Source organism: Hippopotamus amphibius, chromosome 8, assembly GCF_030028045.1.
Source record: "Hippopotamus amphibius kiboko isolate mHipAmp2 chromosome 8, mHipAmp2.hap2, whole genome shotgun sequence".
In the NCBI taxonomy this organism is placed as follows: Eukaryota; Metazoa; Chordata; class Mammalia; order Artiodactyla; family Hippopotamidae; genus Hippopotamus; species Hippopotamus amphibius.
Window position 1 is genome coordinate 139,540,865 of NC_080193.1, and position 15,174 is coordinate 139,556,038.

At 40.8% G+C, this 15,174-nt stretch overlaps 1 non-coding gene across 1 annotated transcript; it reads left to right on the forward strand.

Moving 5' to 3' along the window:
* The first annotated feature begins 2,520 nt into the window (after window positions 1-2,520).
* On the forward strand, window positions 2,521-2,648 carry LOC130859722 (small nucleolar RNA SNORA25). The gene has a single exon (XR_009055278.1). It is a non-coding gene; the product is annotated as a small nucleolar RNA SNORA25 (small nucleolar RNA).
* Window positions 2,649-15,174: the final 12,526 nt, after the last annotated feature.

The following is a 15,174-nucleotide window of genomic DNA, read 5'->3' on the forward strand; positions in this document are numbered from 1 at the left end:
GAGAACCAAACCCAAATATTTCCAATGCAAGATGAAAGGTGGGTCTTCTTAGCCCAAAGTTTTCTTTTTGAAAAATACATATTTATATGCTTTAGATTTTCTTCCACCTTGCTTTAATGTTGTCTTAATGACAGTTGTGTCTTTTGTTTTAAGTTAATCTCACGTGTGTAACTTTTACTGCTTTCCACAAAATTCAACAGGTCAATCTGGAGCTAAAGAAACAAAACGCTGATGACTCTTAAAGAGTTTAAGATTAATGCAGGAAGAAATTACCTTGGCTAGTCATGCCTGTTCTTGTTAACAGCCTGAAGTTTGCTTTTGCTGCAAAAGTGGTAGGAGTTCGATGTGAAGCCAAGACTTAGTGGATCATGTGATATGACTTGTTAATCACTGGATTCAACAAGAAGCTAGAATTGCATTTTGAATGACTATATGATTGTACATGCTATCAAATAGTAACCAAACGAGATGGGACATTAATGTGCATGGTAAACAGAAACAAGTATCTTCCTTCCTCTTTAGATTATATCAGCAAAACAAGTGAATATTCTATACTTCGAAAGCAATAGAAACACATTTTTAATGGAAGCCCATGTATAACTGTCATGAATGCCTTTCCAAATAAGAACATTGCGGGCAGCTACTCAACGTCAAGACATGTATTACACTGGGAAATTTGTGCTTGTTCTCCCAGAATATGCTACGAACACTGCAGAGTTTAATCAATTAATCATGCAGCTACTGTTCTGCCAACTGTCTACCAGGTAAGCTGTGAGTATATCTGCAGAGTGTACATGAACTAAGGATATGAGCACAGAAAAAAACACTTTTTCTTTTTAAACTGCTTTCCCTTGTTCAAAGTAAAAGACAACAGGGCCAGTTGAAACTCTGGACTAAGAATATTCACACGTGGCCTGAGCGTGAATGGTTTTCCCTAATAACTGGTATTATTTAATATCTGATAAAAAATACTGCTCACATTTTTATCAATCTCATATCTATTGGACAATAATTACATGTCAGATACCATGGGAAGGGCTTTGCATAGAACCTCATTTTTCTCACTAGTACGCTATTGCAGTGATTCTCAACTAGGACCATTTTGACTCCACGGGACATTTTGTCTGGAGTCATTTTTGGTTGTCAGGACACAGAGCAGAGGTGTTGTGCTATTGGCATATAAGGGGTAGAGGCCAGGGATGCTGCTAAACATCCTTCAACGCACATGACAGCTTCTGCAACAGAGAATTATCCAGTCCAACATGCCAATAGTGCAGAGGTGGGAAACCGTGCCCTACTTTTATCTTCATTTAACAGATGAGAAAAATTGGGCTTAAAGAGGTTAAGTAAACTGCTCAGGGTAACAACCTAGTAAGTGAAGAAGGTAGGACTCAAATTCTGCCTTGTTTGACTCCAAAGCCCACACCCTCTCCACCACGTCACATTCTCGCTGCACTGCCCCTCACTGGAAAATCATTTGCCTCGTTGCACACAATCTCGTGATGCGGCAAACCCAGTGCTCTGAATCAGAGGTCCTAGGATTCGGTGTAAGTAGGGCTGCTCTCTACTTATTTGATCTTCAGGAGTCATTCCAATTCTCATCAGTAATCTGGGGGCCTACAGCTAGAGTTTCCTTAAATGGTTCTCCTAGCTTTCTATGAATCTAGCCCTGAGCCTTCTGGTAAGGTTACCAGATTGCCTCTGCAACCCTCCACTGAATGTTAGAGTAGACCTCCCTTAGGCTTTGACCTTATTCTGTTCTCTGCTTCCCAGCAAGCAGTAGAGGATGCCCTGGAGTGGCCCCCTGCTGGCTCTGCCACCTTCTCTATGGAATAGAATTCTGCCTTCAGTGATGCCATGGATGACTTTTTCTACCTCTAGAGAACAACGCAAATACCACTGGGGAGGTAAGGGGGATTTGGCACCGCCCTTTCCCTCCAATATCTATAGAGTATCAGATATTCTTAGGGAAACCACTAAGAGCTGACTCTCTCCCACTTTGAAGTAGTAAAGATTCCTAGGGGAGGGAATCCACAGCCTGACCTCCAAACCAAACAGCCGAGGACCCAATGTACATGGCTCAGTCACCTGCACGCACCCCAGGGGCCAATCTAAAACATTCCAAACAAAGCTAGCAGGCAACATGAAGCTCGGTTCTCCATGCCCTGGGTCACCTTATTTTTACACCCATTACAGAAGTAACACACATGCTCCCAAAATAGCAGCTTCACTAACCCACAGCATCAAGAGCTGTAATTTGTCTCTAAATATAGATTTAAAATAAAAGAAACAATACTTCTATTATGTGTCCTTTTGAAGGATCAGATTTGTTCCAGCAGATAATTGGATATGGAAGAACACACAAGAATGCACTAAGATATCAAGCAGAACTTAACCCAGTAATGTGGATTTCATGCCACAGTATTTACAGATGTGATTGCCGGAAGTATTTCTGGCTCTTGAAACCCGCCCATGTCATACAGTGGTGATGGGTTTTTCTGCCCCAGTTAAAAAATATATAGGTCATTTCAAAGAGGGCTCATGGGGCTATGAAACTAGGAGCTCTTAACTCTACGACCAAAGCCTGCATTCTTCCTAGGATGCTATAGTCACTCAATAGGGCTAAGTTTTTATGAGGAGATATAACATGTAGCCACTCCTAATCATGACAGTTCACTCATAACAACCCGTGATTGGTGAAACATCTCAAAGTTTAAAAAATATATCATTCTCACACCCAGTTACACATAGTAATAGCAGACAGGTAGAACATAGAATAGTCATCATAACTGGATAATTGGAATTTACCTTAGAACCTGAACTTCAACAAACAGTTTCTTCTTATTCTCCGAAGTCACCTCTTAGATGTGCTAACAAACACCAAAATTATCCACTGTGGATCGTATTTCCTTGTTGGAGGAGGTCATAGAGAGGACATGATCACAGGATGACCCAAGAACTGGTCCCCAGCAACTGAAGCAACAGCTCCTTACTCCCTCCCTTATCCTTGAAATGTACATCCTGCCCACCGTTCCTGCACTCAGAGCCACTTCAAGGACACAGCCTTGGGAAAGTAAGGTGTTACTTAGACCACCTGGACTGAGTACCTGACTGAACCCCATTAAGGCTTCTCTATAAACTCTTAGGATTCTGGCAGGTGGGTGCAGAGACCTACCCATCTTACAGCCACCAAGACAAGACTCATATGTAAGTTCCTTTGTTTATTGAAACTACCACCTACCAATCTGGAGTGGTCAGTCTTTTTCTTCAGTGTACTGGAGCCCATTTCCAATTTTACCCAGGGAACTCTCTAAGCTGAGAATCAACACCCCCTTGTCTCCGCCAAACCAGCTTCTCTCTGGCAATAGTCTAATGATGATAGAATGAGAGAGAAACAGGAACCCTCCAATATCCAGAAACGTAAAGTTTTCTGCGAAAAAGTGCAAAGGAACTACAACTTAGCAGTGCCATGAAATCCCCTCACCCACCCCAGCTGCACCTGGCTTGGCAGAGTTCCTGCTTTCATCCTTCTGAGGGAAGCATGGGACTGCTCCCTGGAAAGGCCAGTGCAGTTCAGAAACACAGGCATATTTCCCATCAGAAAAACAATTGATATGACAAAAACCTCATCTCTGGCCTTGTTGCTTACGGTACTCGAGGCAGTCAAATTCCCTCAGTCCCACAGACCATATGGTGGAGGTGGTGCCCAGTTAGTACCACTGGTTAGATTCAAAGTGGCCTTCCCATTGTCTGAAAGCTAATCAAATGCCTTAGAAATAAAGCACACTACCTTTCTACTCTTTAAGCTTCAGATACTGCAAAAATGGAATCAACTGCTTCTAGTGGAGACCTAGGCTAATTTGATTCTAAGTAATTCAGTGTTTCCTGGTCATCTCGTTATTGTGTTCCCACTTTTATCCAGTCTCCTACCTGAAAACATTCACACACACACACACACACACACACACACACACACACGCCCTTTTCTTTTATTCCATGTGTTTCCAAATATTTAAGCAGGCTAAACCAGGCTAAGGCAGGACAGCTGAAGCTGTCACGGAGCTATCTCCCCTTGACATATAAGTCGGCCAAATTGCCATAGTCAAGTAGCAATCATTTGTCTTTTCCCTCATCTCCTCAGAGCAGAAGCTGATGCTCAGGGTGGTTTTAGAATACGGGCAGGGGTCTCCACAGTCAGGAAAAGACATCTGATGCCTTCCCCTCCCCCAAACCATGCTCAGCAGTTGTGACTCCTCTAAGGCTTGCGTGCGGGTCTCCAGAGGTGAAAGGAGCATGGATTAGCCCACCGTGCTGCCTTGCCCACAGCATAGTATAATATTAATTAGTCACCTTCCTTATTATTCAGTCAAAATATGCCAGACTGAAATAAATTACATTCTTAGCACATATTTCACACCCCTGGATCAAGTCTTGCAAGGGTTTTCTTTTATTATTTATAAGATCATGTGCTGTCTTCCTGAGGAAAATGAGATGGTCTGCATGAGGAAAAAGGTAAAAGAAATGCAGAGAAATGAAACAATCAGATATTCCCTAATGATATTTAAAAATAGAAAATTTGCTACTGTTACATACAGCATGTTCCATCTTTTGAGATTTAATGGCTCTCTTGTGGTTTAATGGAGAATTACTTTCAGTAATTGATTATTAAAATTTAAAATTGCTAACCATCTTCATTATTAGATGAGCGAACATGTTATCCTTGTAATTAAAAAAGCCCGAGACTCACTTTCATCCTGTTGACAGAGCGGGCAGACTGTCTCCGCACTCAGACTTGATGGTTTCAGGCTCCTTGTTTGACAAAAATAACCAGCCAGTCATTTGATGATGAAAATGCAGAACATCCACAGAGACTGAGCAGAAAATATAATGAACAAAAAATAAAATAATAAAAAGCCCTACAAGCTAATTAAAGTTTTCAGTCCTGACTCATTAAATGCTCTGCATTACTTATGTGATATTTCAATGTGCTGTGCCCAGGTAACACGGGCGCTGTCACATTAGTCCAGCCTCCCTCAACATGCCTTCCGAAAGCATCACAACCTTTCCTCTTCTACCCTCACCAGCGCCTGCCCTTTCACATTTCACATCGAGGTGTTACCATTACAAATTGTTGGTTTCGGCAACATATTACACAAAGGGGTACTGAAAAAATACAGTGTGATTTCTTGCTCTCTGGATGTGTTTAGGATGTGTCCAGACTGGCATGGAGAGCTCCAAGGTTTAAGCACCCTGCTGAGCCCAAACAGTCGTACCTCAAAATCCCTTGCAAAGTCCCCCATCCCAAGAGAAAAAGCGTTATCAGTCATTTATCCACACACTGGGGTTGGGGAATTTGTCTTGACGGGAGCTTGCATTTCCTTCAATGTTTTCATCACATTAGAGTGCTCCTTTTGTGAAGGCAGCACTCAGTGATTTCCAAAAGGAAATTTTATAACTGTCAATGAAAAGAGCCTATCGAAGGGGACATTTTTCACAACTCAAGTATTAGACAGACGTCAGCCTTTGGGAGAGGAAAATCTCCAGCAAACTTGAGAAGCACAAATGTGAGTGAAGCAAAGATTTTTGTACATGAAGATATGTTCTGAAAATCAAGGAAAGCCATCTGAATATCAGCATTCCTATGAAGTCTCAATTGTTGAGCTCATAAAATCCCCACTCAAGTGCTGATTTTTAAAAATGGACTAATCAATGACTTGCCAATATTTTAAGATTCAGACCCTCAAGGATGTCCTGTGTGCTTCAACACAGCCAACCTTGATTATTCTTTAATGCCAATCACTTCCCTACCCTTTGTCCACACTCAGACTATGATATCACTGGGCAGTATTTAGATGGTGCTGCAAAGCTATTCTCATTTACTTGTCCTTGTATTCATTCTCCCAATTAGATTATATCATCTTCAAGAGTAAAAGAGATTTCTTATTTCTTTTGCCATTTTCACTTACCTGTGTAGCCTCTTACCTGATATCAAACTCAGCCAGACATCAGGTCCACCACCCATCTTATTTGCTTTCTGGGTTAGATATGAAAGTTTGACAAGAAGCTGAGATATTCCATACTAATTAAATATAACCTTGAATTTAGGACCCATACAGACTAGCTCAGCCTTCTTCAACCACGGAACAATTTTCTCAGTTCTCCCAAGGATGGTACGTGGCTAGTTGCATTCTAGATGCATATGAGATAAGTAAATTCATTACATGCAATGAACATTAGGGCTTAATACACGAAACTTCTTGAGAAAGTTTGATCTAGATTGTTCTTTCAGATTACCTTCAACAATCTCACAAAGTGACTAATAAATTTTTTAAAACCCTTTCCCTCATTCATAGCCTTTCTGGCTTTTGTGATGTAACAATGTTCCTCCTGGAATATAAAGTACCAATCAATTCATAAGGCTCTCTCACATGTTTCCCTCTCATAATGGCTCTTGTATACCCAAACACCATGACACCTTACTTGCGCTAATGACACACATTTCCACCCTCTATCAAGTATCACTATTAAATTATATGCATACTGATAGCATAATTCACATTTGAACCCTTTTCTACCTCTCCCAGCACCGAGCATCTAGCTTTCAATGTGTAAGAGATGACAGTACATATTAACTGAATGAGTGAGTGATTAGATGAAATCAGTAGAATGGGCTAGTCCTGGATTTCTTTTTCCATTTCTCAAGCTCCTTTCTTAAATTTAAATGGAAGGAAAATAGCTACCCAGTACAAGTGTACTGATTAAGTGTTTACAAAACATTTCTCTCTCGTATGGGGATCAAAAACTTATACCCACAAATGCCTTATCTTCCCATCTCAGCGGATGAAAATTTCAGTTTCAGTATCTCAGGCCATAATCTCTGAGTCATTTGGGACATGCCTCTCTCTCATACCCCTTATCCTATCCACCAATAGATTTTATTAGCTCTCTGTCAAAATAGACCCAGACCCATTTCTCACCACCTTCACTACTACCAGCTTGTTCCAAAGTACCATCATCCACCCCTAGATTATTCTAATTGCTTCCTAAGGCCCCTCTGTTTACTGCCAGAAATATTCCATTACAGCGTCACTTGGTTCAAGTCATTCCTCTGCCCAAATCCTCCAATGCATCCTGATTTCATGACAATGGCCTATAAAGTCCTACAAGATCTGCCTGCTCCTTCTCCTCTTTCACCTCCATCCCTGTCACCAGGCATTCTGGCTCCTTGCTCTCCCTCCAGCCAGGCATTCTCCTGCCTCGGGAAATGCCTCTTGGCCTTTGCACATGCTCTTCTCTCAGCTTGGATTGCTTTCCACCAACATAGATGGGAGGAGAGGTTTGCTCCCTACTTTCTTCAGTTCACTGTTCAAATATCACCTTACTATTAAGAGCGTTAGAGGGGGGCTTCCTAGGTGGCGCAGTGGTTAAGAGTCCGCCTGCCAATGCAGGGGACACAGGTTCAAGCCCTGGTCCAGGAAGATCCCACATGCCACGGAGAAATTAAGCCCGAGTACCACAACTACTGAGCCTGCACTCTAGAGCCCATGAGCCACACCACTGAAGCCCACGGCCCTAGAGCCCGTGCTGTGCAACAAGAGAAGCCACAGCACTGAGGAGCCCGTGCGCCGCCGCCACGAAGAGTAGCCCCCAATGGCCGCAACTAGAGAAAGCCCGCACAGAGTAACGATGACCCAATGCAGCCAAAAGTAAATAAAAAAAACAAAATAAGAAATAAATCTTTTAAAAAAGACCTTTAGAGATGTATAAATCTGTTTATTCTACAACTAGTTTAATCCAGTTCATTTCCCAGGCAGTTTTAAAATGGAGAAATCACAAAAGTTATGAATTGTTTATAGAATATCACCGTATTAGAGGAAAATCCAAACATTGACATAGTTTAGGTGTATAATGTGGGCACACAGCGTAGCAGAGCTATGGCTTCCTAGGAGGAGACTGCTGAAAATGCATTTCCCACTCTAGTTTCTCTCTGTCACGTTCTTTTCAACTTCCACAAATGCTGAGAATGGCCAAAAAGGGTTCTCAGAAGGCTTCTGACCACTAATTGAAATGGTTTCTACCACTCCAGATCACCTTCGAACATTGATTCTATTGACCCCATTTTCGGATCAGGAATAGGGCTCTGGAAGGAAGGCAGGAAGGGAAAGGGAAAATGTAAATAAAGAGAAGAAACTTTTATTTACTACTACTTTATAGTCAGACAAAGCAGACTGATGACAAAGTTTCACTGAGCCGCAAAAGATTTCCCTCAAAGCTTTTGTTTTTGTTTGCGTTCTTATTTTATACTGGTTCTTCCCACACATTATAATGTCCTGGCAGCAATTCAACTGATAACAGCTTCTTAGCATTGAAACAATTTCTGGAAAACATTTCAGTTTTGTTAAATTTTTACAACCCTTCATGCTATGGGACCAAGACTAGTTTTTGTGATTGAAGACTTTCTAGTACTAATTTTCCCTGATTGGCTACATATAATTTATTTTTTTTAATTTTTTATTTTTTCATTTTATTTATTTATTTATTATTTGGGGGGGGATTGGCTTCATATATTTAAAAAAAAATAGTTTTTCCAAGGATCCCTGAAAATTTGACCTGGATGGAACATTGGCTGATCCGCTCCTTCATTATAAAGATAAGGATACAAAGACTTAGTGAGATTAAGTGATTTGCCCAAGGCATGAGGTTTGTTACCAGAGAGCTGGGAATAAAATTCAAGCCCTTTGGCATTCACTGTTCCCTCTGCTTCACCGTGTCTGAGCTTTTTCATCATCGTGCCATTCTGGCACTCACAGTGAAAATCCACCCAACGTTAGCCCTGCTGCCTAGGAAGCTGTAATCCAAAACTTGAGACCAAATGGATAACATGAAAATCATCATAGCTGTAATTGAGATGACATTTACAATTTATAATCTTCAAAATGTTTTCAAATCTACCATCTCATTTTATCCTCAAAAGAATGCTCGACAAATTATGTAATAGAAAACATTGCATACATATTAATAGATAACATTTAACTATTCCAGCATGCTGTCTGGAAGATGGTCAGGAAAGAAAAGTCACTGTGGTTTCTTACCTGTATGAACAAGATGATGCTCTCACTACGTATGCTAGAGGCCACTACATATATATACATAGATATGAAGGTTACAATTACATATATGTGTTTGTATACATACACATATGTAGGTAGGTGTGTACGCATGTATGTTTTTTATAAGTATATACATAGAATTTCTGTTCTTTATTTCTGTGGTCATATTTGGAAGCCACTCACGCTCTCTGCTATATCCACGTGTCAGCACAGACGAAAGCCATCTCAGGGCTTCTGGAAACGGCAGCGTGAATAATTAAGATCAGGCATCAAGACATTGACATGTCATTCACTGGTAACACGGAGGGACGGGATGCCAATAGTACTCTCTAAATATGCCACCAAGGGAGGGATTTCCTAGATCCTTAATAAAATTGGCCCCCATACATAATGGATAATACCAGCCAGTACCTGCTTTCTACTGCATAGCTTATGTCAAAATTATGAAGGGAAAAAAGAAGAAAAGGATACTGCGCATTTGCTTACGGAGTAGACAACTGTCTATTTTGTGAAATTTGAATGGAGTGAGGCAGGGCCTCTGGCCAAAAGTATATTCCTCGATACCTGTCATACTGCCTGAAATCTCACCATTATCAACTCAATCCTTTGTGTCTTGAATCTTTTTCAGGCCTTAAGCAAACCCATTAAAATGCATATACTCTAAAAAGTGACACAATCTTCTCACAGATTAGGCCCTTAATTAATGGAACTCAGGATAAACCAGGGATGAGAAGAATGAGAGTAAAGGGGTGTTTTTAAAATAATGCAACACAAATATACTTCCAGATATGGAAAATTTGCCTGGAGGCATTATACACATCAGAATGTTGAGTGGGACCCTTCTCTTTGGACTTTAGGGTCCACAGTTGAATATAACAAAAAAAAAAATGCTCAAATTGATAAAGGGAATCACCAGCAACTGGGGCCAAGCAGACTGATCCCAGGACTGCAGGAGTTTGGTATCTTTAACAGATCACTGGAACCTGGCTTTGGGAAGGGGACCCAGAGCAGATCCTTTATAAAATTTTAAACCTGATTATACTTGCTGGTGGGGGGAAGGTCCTGATTTTTTTTTTCTTCTTTTTTTAATATATCTGAGTCTCTACCTGAGATCCTGTATACCTACCTACGAGTACAGCTGGGTACACAATGATGTATACCCTTTACCGTTTTCCTCATAAAAGCCAAATATCATGATAGGCTTACCACCAAGGAAGACCTCATTCTAACTGACCTAGTATCATTAATCTTCGATTCCTAAAATCTACGAGGCTGAACTAACATGTGAGAGATTAGATGATAGACAAATCATTTTGTGCGAGGTGAAAAAGGAAAGGTGGGAACAGTGCTATGAGAACTCCTTGAGAAGGGACTGGCAACAGTGTGGTCATGAGAACATCTCTGACCACCAGCCACCCGACAGTACCCGCATGCCAGCAGTCTACTGTGCAGGCGAGGGCAAGCCAAGACTGAAGGTCCCTACATTTTATTGCGTCTGTTCATTTGGCCACTGGCAAATGAGGCAGAAAAAGTCATCTAGATCCTCTATAGGAAACCCTACTCGTGAGTGAATTAAACCTTGACTGAGTTTGAGAACACCTCACAAGAGAAAGAAGGAGCGAGCAAAGAAAACCCAAAATGTGATGAAATCTAATACATGGTCTTTCTGACAAAACTCCCTCAGCCAGACCAAACTGTGACACATCCTGAGAAACAGCAGCTCGTTTGAAGAAAAGATGTTCTACCACCCCCAAGGGGACACTACTGCCACTAGGGACAGATTCTACAAACCTAGACAGCATAGGGAAAGACTCTATTCTCTCACTGGAATTTCCTGGCGCTTCCATAAGTGTCAATAAACACTAGTCGATGGGGTATATGAGGTTCCAATATATTTTAGTATAAAAGTTGTAACCAGGAGAGTCTTAAAATAAAAGTACTGGAGGGAAACATGTGAGTCTGTTGAAGAAGGAGAGGCCATTCTGAAAGCCAGCAGCTAACTGCAGAGGGGGGCTTGAATCCCCCGAAACCAATCAGATCATCTGTTTCATGATACAGTTATGAAATCATTGATTAGTGTGCTGAGTTGTCTTTATTACAGGTGAAATGTAGCCCCTGCCAGCTGTTTCTGCGGTAAGTTCTTCAGCTAGAGAGAAGCTGGCATCGTGCCCAGGTGTAGCCGGGGAGCCCCACCGCTTCAAAGTGTTTTTTCTCTCCTCCAGCGAGTGCTTCCCCCTGTCATTACATGGCTTCCCTGTGCTCTCATCATTACAACAATAGAATCCATAAAACCAAACACAGAAACAAAGGGATAACTTATTGGCAACTAACGAAACACAGAAAGATTGTTCCAGCGGTGTAAATGAGAAAAGGCTTTGAACCCGTTTGAACGATCTGCTGGTATTCCATCGCCCCATGGTTAACACAGGCATGAAGGCAAGTGTCTCAGCTTCATAAAAACGACACAGTCTTTGCCTTAAAGGTCTGCTCGCTTGTTCCGCTTCTCACACTTTTCGGAGTGCCGGTTTGCTTTCTGTCCAAATTCTACTCATTCACCAAGGCTGGCTTATCTCCAACTTTTCTAAGGAAACTTCCCTGAACATGCAGACTCTGATGAGCTTTCTTTCCATCCTTCAGTAATCGAGGTGTGTGCCACTCATTTGGCCAGGAGGTTCCAAGGCAAGTATGGGAAATTTCGAGAATCCATGCTACATCACAACAGACCAAGGCACTTCCCTCTGATGCCATATGCACATGCAGAGGCTTTCTCAATCAACACTCCACTTTGTCCCATCACTTACTCAGCACGGGCAGGTGAGATGAAACCTGTTTGCCATGCTCAGTGCTGAGGAAATAGGACAAGCATTGGCATCAGACAAACCGGGACTCAAACCACAGATCAAAAGTTTATTAGACGTGCAACCATGGCTTTTGTGTTTCTTTTTTTAATCCCCTGAGACTTGGTGTTTAATCTGTAGAATAGAAATATGCTCTTTTCTCACAGTGTGTGTTATGCCCAGTACCCAGCATAAGGTGGCATTAAGCACCTGAGGTATGAACATGTCCTCTCCCCCTCACTCCACCCCCACTGCTGCCCCCACCAAGGACACTCATTATCCAGCACCACTAATCAGGGCTTCTCTCTCCAAGTAGACTCTAAGTTCCTTAAGGACAGGGCTACAGAGGTTCTCCGTGCTAAGGCTAAAACTGTATACAAAGACTAAACTTTTTGGCCTTTTTCATAAAATTGCAGGTATAGACTAGAAGAAATGTAGGTGATTTTATGAAAGGAAATAGGGGATTAATGAGCTAACACTTTCAGGTAGCTGATTTCAGCATTATGATTATTCTCTATAGATTCTATGATACGAAAACTTGATAGAATAAAGTCCTGCCCATTTCTGGCCCAGATATACAACAACCTTAATAATATGCTTGCAGATTCCTGTCTGAGAGTATTCTGATGCATTCTTAGAATGTCTCCATAGGGTCTGCTCAAGTTGGGAGAGGAACATCCTGGTTTGCTCACGCACAATTTGACAAATGGCAAGGAAAGAACACATCTACCTATTAGGTTTGATGCATGCTGCCAAATTGTGTTTGAGAACCGTTTTGAAAGAGGAGTAAAGTTAGCACAGATATCATGCTGTCCTTCTTGAGAGAAGAAGTCACCTATTACAATTTGAAATTGCACCTTTAACCAGGACTAGCAGGATTTTTTAATGCTTTCATGCCCTACCCCCACAAGGCATCACTGAATAGGCAATTTACTATACATGATCCAAAATATATTAGAGACCAGTTTAACTCAGACATTCCCTCTCTCTTTTGAAATACAGCTTGTGATACAAATACAATTCAAATTTTCCAAGTTAAAAGTCCCCTTTGTTTCTACATATAGTAAATGAAAAACCTCCAGTCACTGAGAAATAGATTAAGTAATCATAGAATCATAGAATTTTCAGCAGTGGAAAGGACCTTAGAGATCATCTAGTCCAACCCCCTCATTTTAACAGATGAGGAGACTGATGTCAGGAGGATTATAGTCTCCGGGGTAAAACAGAGTTCATTAACTCATCTTAGAAAGGACCTGTTTTTGTTATTAGAATAAGTGATTAAATGATTCCAATTTCATGCCATCTTCTTTATTCAGAAAGTTTATCATTCTCCTTCTCCTTTTGTCCGTGTAACCATGACAATTGCTGGGAATAATATAGCTATCAGTATAAAAATAGCTTCATTATCATCAACAAGGAGCTCGCCAATCAGCTTGGACCTATTAAAGGGCTGATAACCACCTTCCCTGTCTTACACTTAGCAACACGCACTCTCCTGACTCCTCCCTTAGCCTGGCTCTTTCCTCTTCTGAGATTGTCTGTCACAGTTTGACAGCTGGGATTTACAGCTGGAATCCTACCTGAGAAAGCCCTGTTCTCAAGCAGGCTCAACTGGATCTTGTCCTGGGATTTCTGGCCTGCCTCTGCTTTTGTGAATGTCTGAAGCAAAAGTGAACATTTTCCTTCTGTGTATATGGTGGAGGACAGAGAAATATTAGCTATAATTTAGGAATGGACACATTCATTAGGAGGAATCCTCTAGAAAGGGTTTAGTGTTTATTTTAGGTTCTTCATTTGATTCTTCCACTGCTACTCCCCACCCCATCACCAGCAACTTGATGATTTGTGCCAGTTTCTACAGGTTTGTATGCAACAGAAAACAGTTTGTCAAGATATTTTCATCACACAGTCCCTCCCCACCCCCCCCACCCCCAAAAAAGCACAAACCAAATAAAAATTAAAAATGGAAAACAAAACTATGTATCAAAGGGTAGAGAGAGGCCTTAGATCCATTTTAAGTCACTGGCTAAATTCACCTTGGCTAAATTTCACTAAAAGAGAAAATTAAACTGAATTGTCTAGTTGAGCTACAGGTAAGGAGGAGGAGACTGATGGAATTTAATTCTAGGCAAACGGCTTTGAAAATTAAAAGTTTACAAACTGTAACACAGCCTTAAAAATATCAATAGATAAATGAATCAAGATGGAGAGTCCAGAAATAGGTCCATGCATATATGATCAATTGATTTTTGACAGAAGTGTAAAGGCAGTCTGGTGCGGAAAGAACAGTGTTCTCAACAAAGGGTACTGGGACAATTGAATATTCACATCCAAAAAGATGAGCATCAAGCCATATCTTTCACCATATCAACATTTTTTACTCAAAATGGATCACAGACCTAAATGCAAAACCTAAACCTAAAAAGCTTCCAGAAGGAAGCACAGGAAAAATTTTGTAGCCTTGGCTTAGGCAAAGATCCACGAAACATGAATGATAAAATTGATAAACTGAACTTCATCAAAATTAAGAACATCCCTTCAAAGTCATCACAAAGAGAATATTTCCTCCCTGCCACAGCAGGGAGAAAATATTTGCCAATCCATTTCTGTTACAGGATTTGTATCCAACACATGCATATATGTGTATTTCTCAAAATTCAATAATAAGAAAACAAACAATGTAATATAAGAGGGGAGCAAAATATTTGAATAGTCACTTCACCAAAGAGGATATAAGGATGTCAAAGAAGCACATGATAGTCATTAGGTAAATAAAACCACAATAAGATGCCACTATATCACTCGTGGCTAAAATTAAAAAGGCCAAGCTTACTCAGTGTTGGTGAAGGTATGGAGCAGCTAGAACTCTCATACACTGATAAAGAAAATGTGAAATGGCACAACCACTGGGGCAAACAGTTCGGCAAAACTGAAACATACACTTATTGTATGATCTAGTCATTCCACGCCTACATATTTCCCCAAGAGAAATGAAAGCATATGTCCATACAGAGACTTGTATTTGAATCTTCACAGCAAACTTATTTGTAATAGCTCAAACCTGGAAACAATCCAAATGTTTATTAACATTTATTATTGAATGGATATATAAATTGTGGCATATCTATAGAATGAAATACTACTCAGCAAGAAAAAGGACTATATTATTAATATACACAACAACATGGATGCTTCTTATATAGAAAAGATTCTCTCGCTAAGGTCAA